Below are 7689 nucleotides of genomic sequence, written 5' to 3'. Positions count from 1 at the left end.
GTCACGGGATCAAAATCTGGACACTTGGCAAGTGGCATGTATTTATGACGGTTGCAGTGTCCTGGGGTCATGTGATCCCCTTTTGTGACCTTCTGACAAGCAAAGTCAGTGGGGAAGCCAGATCCACTTAACAATTGTGTTACTAACTTAACAACTGCAATGATTCACTTAACAACTGTGGCAAGAAATGTTGTAAAATGGGGGCAAAACTCACTTCATAGATGTCTCCCTTAGCAACAGAAATTTTAGGATCAATTATGGTCGTATGTCGAGGACTACCTGTACCTTGGAGATGTTTCTTTAATTGAATGCAATCTGCCATCAGATTAACATCCCTTTACTTCCCAGCTAATGAGGCTGTTTCAAAACCTTTTTGGCACATTTCCCAGCTTGCAGCAACAAAGCTCTGGAGATTTATGAGGAAATGTTCAATTTTCTTGGACTCTTCCCTGAAGTCAGATCCAAAATTGAGAATTATAAGCTGAATAAACATTGGTTCCTCAGAGAAAGAATAATTCTAAAGTGAGCTTGATCTTTGTTTTAATTGCAAAGATGGGAATCTCCCACATGTCAAGCCAAAGTAGGGCCTGCTTTGCACTTCAGAAACCGCAGTGTGGTTTGTTTGCTTTTATCATAATAGATAAGCCCGTTTATTCAGCACTGTCCTCTGTGCAAAGTAGCTGACTATGATACGTTTTGTTCAGCAAACTATGCTTCAAAATCTAATTTACCAGGATTTGGTTCTAAGTTATTGCCATTGGCTTATGGTGTTAAACTAGGATTAAGACGATCTAGATTTAAGTCAGTCTTCAGACATGGTAGCTCACTGTGAGAGTTTGGGTTTCTATCTACAAATAATAATAATAATAATAATAATAATAATAATAATAATAATAATAATAATAATAATAATAATAATAATAATAATAATAATCGCCAGCCAATTTGAATGTTCAGTTGACTGAGGTTCATGTCTAATAAATAAAAGATAACAACAACAACAGTAGTAGTAGTAGTAGTAATAATAATAATAATAATAATAATAATAATAATAATAATAATAATGTTGGAGGGGACCTTGGAGGTCATCTAGTTCAACTCCCTGCTCAGGCAGGAAACTCATACCATTTCAGACAAATGACTGTCCAGTCTCTTCTTAAAAACTTCCAATAGCCCTTGACTTATGACCGTCATGGAATCTGCCCATCATTCCAGGCAAATGCTGTGGTTGATAAGCAAACCAATGGTTCTCTATGGGCTGGTTTTGCCAAAAGCTGGAAGTATATGCCAGTTTTCGGCAAAACCATGGTAAAATGTAGGTCATATGACTGCAGGATATTACAAACGGCTTCCCTGAGGAGCCATGTTGTATAAACCTCAAAACCCAGTCAGCTGTGGGTTGATGTCTAAGTCACATTCACTTAATCCTTTAACACAGGGGTCTTCAAAGTTGGCCCTTTTATGACTTGTGGACTTCAACTCCCAAAATTCGTCAGCCAGCGTGCCTGGCTGACGAATTCTGGGAGTTGAAATCCACAAGTCATAAATGGGCCAACTTTGAAGACCCCTGCTTTAACAGGAAGAGATGACCTCGTAGTGAGCAGCTAAAGAGGCAAGACCCTCCATTAGAAAGCTCATCCCAAAGAACTGATAGAGGGGAATACATGGTATAGGGTTTCCTGCCTGAGCAGGGGGTTGGACTAGATGACCTCCAAGGTCCTTCCAACTCTATGATTATGATTACAATTACGATTATGATTATAAATGCACAGTGGTTCTGGTCAAAATGAAATCTTGCCAGCAGTTTTCAGAGCAGAGACTGATGGGACACTAGGCAAGTGGGCTGTTGGTCAGCATGGAGTTAATTGTATGCTGTAGATTCACTATAGATAGTCCTTGACTTAACAACCATTTGTTTAGTGACCGAAGTGACAAAAGCACTGAAAAAAGTGACTTATGAGTGTTTTCACACTAACAAGTAGTGTGAAAAACTACTTTCGATCGAGTAACAACAGATCCCCCATCCCGCATTCTGCCCCTGCCCTCCCCACGTGTCCTTGGTTTTTAATTCTTGCTTTTAATCTATTTATGTTTTAATGTATATATACTGTTATCTTTTTGGCTGTAAACCACCCGGCATTACCTTATGGCAAGATGGGCGGCCAACACATTTTATAAATAAACAAATACAATGTATAAATAACAACTGTTGCAGCAACACCCATAATCATGTGATCAAAATTCAGATGCTTGGCAACTGACTCATATTTATGACGGCTGCAGTGTCATCATAAATGCAAAAAATGGAGAATTGGTGAGTGTATCATCGAGACAGTCCTCGACTTGCAACAGTTCATTTAGTGACTGTTCCAAGTTACAATGGCCCTGTAAAAAGTGACTTATGACCATTTTTCACACGACGGTTGCAGTGTCCCAGGGTCCCTTTTGTGACCTTCTGACAGGCAAAGTCAATGGGGAAGCCAGATTCACTTAACAATTGTGTTACTAACTGCAATGATTCACTTAATAATTGTGGCAAGAAAGGCCATAAAATGGGGCAAAACTCACTTAACAACTGTCTCGCTTAACAGAAATTTCGGGGTCAATTGTCATAAGTCGAGGACTACCTGTACAAAGAGGGTTAGCTGTTTTTCTTACATTTTTTTGTTACTATGCAGTGAACAGAGTTGTTCTGGGCTGGGCAGCTTCCTCCTCCTCCTCCTTCATCATCATCATCAACATGTTTGAATCTTCTTTAAAAGACCCTCTTAGGACCCTCTTGGTTATTAGGATTGTTATACAATCTAATTTCTGTCACTGTTCATATGACTAGAGCAATTAAAACTAGAGTGATGGCATTTGCATGGCGTGCTAATGATGTGGCTGTTGCTTCGTTCCTTTATGGTTCAGTGCCTCAAGTAAATCTCAAAAATGGGTCATTCCATAACCAGCTAAAATACATTCATGGGAACAGATCTCTCAAAGGGTATTGAGTTACGAAGTATTAATCTACGGGCAAGGCGGGGGGGCGGGGTCAGACTGATGAAAGTTGTGTCATGATGCCAGCTCCCCGCTTTTTCTATAAGATGTCCCATGCATGTCTCAAACGTGAATCAAATTTGATTGCCTATTTCCAGTTGTTTCTGGAAATTTTATTTAATTTATTTTATTTAGCATATGGCAGAAGTCATGCAATATATATATATATATATATGCATACATATACATATACATATACATATACATATACATATACATATACTTGAATCCAGGTGTAAACATTTTTAAAAATCAATAAAATTAGTGAACTCTGGGATATAAAATAACCTTTTTTATTACTGAGCTTTCGTCAACTTACTGTTGACATCATCAGAGTAAGGGCTGAAGATTGGAAGAGCCTACATACACACTTGTGTGACCGTTTTAACGGTCAGGTCACAGAAGGTATAGTCAGCATGCCCGCCACCCCGCTCGCCCACATTTAGCCTCACTAGTTCCGGCTTTGATGTAAAAGCTGATCTCGGTCTGAATTTTGAAAAAACCTCCTCACAGCTGTTCGGTGCATCAATCTCCCTGGGCTGTGCACAGCCGCACATCAGTTGTTAATGTCCTGAGGCGTGCAGTGAGATTGACGCACGGAGCAGCTGTGAGGAGTTTTTTTCAAAATTCAGACTGACACCAGCTTTTACATCAAAGCCGGAACTAGTCAGGCTAAATGTGGGCGAGCGGGGTGGCGGGCGTGCTGACTATACGTTCTATGACCTCACCGTTAAAACGGTCACACAAGTGTGCATGTAGGCTCTTCCACTCTTCAGCCCTTACTCTGATGATGTCAACAGTAAGTTGACGAAAGCTCAGTAATAAAAAAGGCTATTTTATATCCCAGAGTTCACTAATTTTATTGATTTTTAAAAAATATGAGAGATTCAATACAGATAATCTTTGACTTACGACCACAATTGAGCCCCACATTTCTGTTACTAAGTGAGTGAGACATTTGTTAAGTGAGTTTTGCCCCATTTTATGACCTTTCTTGCCACATTGTTAAGTGAATCACTGCAGTTGTTAAGTTAGGGACACAATTGTTAAGTGAATCTGGCTTCCCCACTGACTTTGCTTGTCAGAAGGTCACAAAAGAAAGTCACAAATGGTGATCACGTGACCCTGGAATACTGCAACTGTCATAAATATGAACCACTTAGCAAGTATCCAAATTTTGGTCACGTAACCATGAAGATGCTGCAACAGTCATAAGTGTGAAAAATGGCCATAAGTCGCTTTTTTCAGTGCTCTTTTAACTTTAAATGTTCACTGAACAAATGGTTGTAAGTTGAGGACCACCTGTACTGATGTAATGGCTTCATTTCCTTGCCCTGATGTTTGTCATCTGACCAGCATACACACATTTAAACCAGCAATTGAGCTGTGAATTTTTGCTGTAAATTTTATTTCTTTGCCCACATTCATAAATTACACTGTCAAGGATGAAACTTTGGCAGCTACATGCTCTGCGTTTCAATTTGCCTTTAGAGTAAGGGGGCAGGTGTTAATTCTGAGTGGGTTAGATGGAGAAACAAAACTTCTACGATTCCGCTAAAGACTGTGAGAGCCTAAAACCTTTTCAAGGACACCATAACAGGTGTGGATGTAAAGCAGACAGTTCCCATAGCAAAGTGAACTTGTTCATATGGACTATGTAAGATGTTGGGGGAATTGGCTGAGGAAATTATTGTTTAAGTCTATGAATTGGTGTTGGAACCTCAGAGTTAGTTTTGCTTCGACATTACCATGCAGTGTATTCAATAAAGAGTAAGATTTTTGGAGACGGGATGAATCTGGAGTTTTATTTGGCTTCTCGAGCTGGATGTTGACATACATGCAGTAATCTCTGAAACGACATTGCTCTTTTTTGCAGGCTGCTGTTGTCTCCATCCTTGTGGACAGACAATGGAAGAATCTCTCTCTCTGCCTTGACCAAAAGCCGTCCGTTCAGAATTATTGGAGGAATGAGATGGTGATGTGGCCTTGAGAATCTTTTTCATGTTCAAAATATACTTTTGAAGGTATGATTTTTCAGCTCTTACCTCCTAAAATTCCAAGACTGTTAGACCAAGGCAGGCAGTTGTCTTAAGGGGTGGGTGCTGGTGAAGAGATCAGGGGTCACAGAAATTGCCTGCTTCCCCCTACCCTCAAATAGATCCCCTTAAGTATCTCCAACATGAAGAAGGTTGAGCTCCTCCAATCATTTATTAATGGAGAAATGCAAAATAGCTTTAAAAAGGAAGACCTTTAAGATAAACCATAATACAGGTAGTCCTTGAGATACAACTATTTGTTTAACGACCAAAGTTATAATGGCACTGAAAAAATGTGACTTACAGCCTGACTTTGCACTTATAACTGTCATGTGATCAAAATTCAGGCGCTTGTCAACCAGCATGAATTTACAACTGTTGCAGGTGAATTGTTATTTGTGACTTTCCCAGCTGGCTTCAACAAGCAAAATCAATGGGGGAAGCCAGATTCGCTGAAGGACTGAGTGATTCACTTAATAAGTGCAGTGATTTGCTTAACAAACATGGCAGAAAAGGTTGTAACTTCATTGTTCAGCAATTGGTCCCAATTTTAGTTGTAAGTTGAGGACTACGTGTACTGCTCTTATTTTATTTGAATTATTTTTAGGGATAGTTAGGCCTCGTTAATATTTATTACCTTAAATTTGAATATATGGTTTTACCTTTTTCATCTCAACTGAACTTCGCAGTGGGCTGTATATGTAATGAGAGTACTACAGAGATATAGAATACTTTGAACACTTCAGGTAATAAAACAGATAAATATGCAAATCAAAACAGCAATATTCTTGAAGAGTTATTGCTATACTGTGGATGCTCTTCACCAGAGCTCATTTACTCCATAAAATACCTAAGAATATTCCAAGTAGTTGAGGGCTGCAGTTAGACATGAATGATAGGCACAAGAAGAGCATTTTAATGCATAAGACACTCACATAGTAAGTTTATTTATTTATAATATTTACATAGCCATCCATCTTATGTCCAATTGCTTTCTAATGGTTTTATTTCACCTTTGCATTTTATAAAATGTAAGTTCTGTTATCTCTTTTGAGTTTTGAAATCTCCTACGTGCCGCTTGATGGAAATTGAATGATTTTTGTTTCCTTTTGTGGATCTGAGGTATTTATTGTGGATCTGAGCTGTAGACTTTTAATATGTCAATTGGCGGGGGGAGGTGTTATTCCAGTCTGCTAAGCTGTGGATTTCACCTCTTGATAAATTGTTCACAAAAGCACAGTGAGACTGTCAGTGAAATGGGCCTATTAGTTCTATATTGGAATGCTGCAGAAAAAACCTTTGACTACTGAGAAACAATATATTGTACAGAAAAGATTAAGAAGCATGCAGATTGGACATGCAGATTTACTTTGCCCTTGAGGCTTGGAGTCAGTGACGCAACTATAGTCAATAAAACAATTATCTGGATCTTCTCCAGATGTTTGGGTAAGTTCCTTGTATGTGTTTTCTATCAAGTCTCAGACAGCTTAAAATTGTCATTACCTGTTCTAGTATTAAAGTAGACTTTTCCATTTAGACAGGCAATCAGCTACGATAATTTTACCACAAGTACATCTAATGCAATTCCCTGTCCAGTGTGTTTGTCAAGTGATTCATAGGGAGTGGGATCAATTTAACATCTCTTAGCTGCTTTAGACTGGCGGGGGCATGATACATATTTTCCATCCCCTGGGCACTGATTTCCTTCTGCTCTGGGCTGTAGGCCTATCTGGTCCTTTCAAAACAGACTTTTTCTAGACTGGCCTCTGAAAGGTGGACCATCCTAAGCCGCAGCTGATAAGTGGTGGCGATGATTTTGTGTGTGCATGTTACACAGTAGAACAAGTTACAGGCAGTTCCCGACTTACAACCATTTGCTTAGCATCCATTCAGAGTTACAATGGTACTGAAAAATGTGACTTATGACTAGTCCTCACACTTACAACCATCAGCATCCCCATGGTCAGGTAATCAAAATTTGGGCCCTTGGCAGCCAGCATGTATTTACAACTTTTGCAGCATCCCTGGCTCATGTGAGTGCCATTTGCAGCCTTCCCAGATGGCTTCACACAAGCAAAGTGAATGGGGGAAGCCAGATTTGCTAAGCGGCCTCATGATTCACTTAATAACTGCAGTGGTTTGCTTAACAACCACGGCCAAAAAAAGGTCATTCGTTGAGGACTACCTGCAATAGGCAGTCCATAAATATGAGTTCCAACTTAGGTACAAATTTGACTTAAAAGGCAGACTTAGGAACTAATCTTGTTCTTAAACCAAGGACTACCTGTATCTTTAAATAAACATTCTAAATTCTAAATAGAATTGAAATTTTATTAAACCATTGTCTTCAGGTAGAAGAAAGATTTTTTTTCCTGAGGATTCCTGTTTTTGAGTAATTATTATTATTATTATTATTTATTGAATTTATATCCCGCCCTTCTCCTTGCGGACTCAGGGCGGCTGACAATCAATTAAAAATACACCAATAACAATTACAAAATTAAAATTAGTTAAAAAGAAATATTTAAATGTTGTCTAATTAAAATATGATTAAAAACCCCTCTAAAAATTGCCCTAGGCCAGTCCCGCTTGTTGGAATAGCCATGTCTTGAGG

The 7689-nt window shown here is 38.9% G+C and overlaps 1 protein-coding gene across 1 annotated transcript in view; it reads left to right on the top strand.

Annotated features, from left to right (window-relative positions):
- CUEDC1 (CUE domain containing 1) overlaps positions 1-7689 on the top strand; it is a 108907-nt gene that overhangs the window by 75538 nt on the left and 25680 nt on the right. The window contains exon 2 of the mRNA XM_015826584.1: positions 4916-5063. The gene's annotated coding sequence lies outside the window, so the exon portion shown is untranslated. The remainder of the gene's footprint in view (positions 1-4915; positions 5064-7689) is intronic.

Source organism: Protobothrops mucrosquamatus, unplaced genomic scaffold (assembly GCF_001527695.2).
Source record: "Protobothrops mucrosquamatus isolate PMUCROS unplaced genomic scaffold, P.Mucros_1.0 scaffold3195, whole genome shotgun sequence".
NCBI classification, from domain to species: Eukaryota; Metazoa; Chordata; class Lepidosauria; order Squamata; family Viperidae; genus Protobothrops; species Protobothrops mucrosquamatus.
The sequence above is the reverse complement of the archived record's forward strand: the minus strand, read 5'-3'. Positions and strand labels throughout refer to the sequence as shown.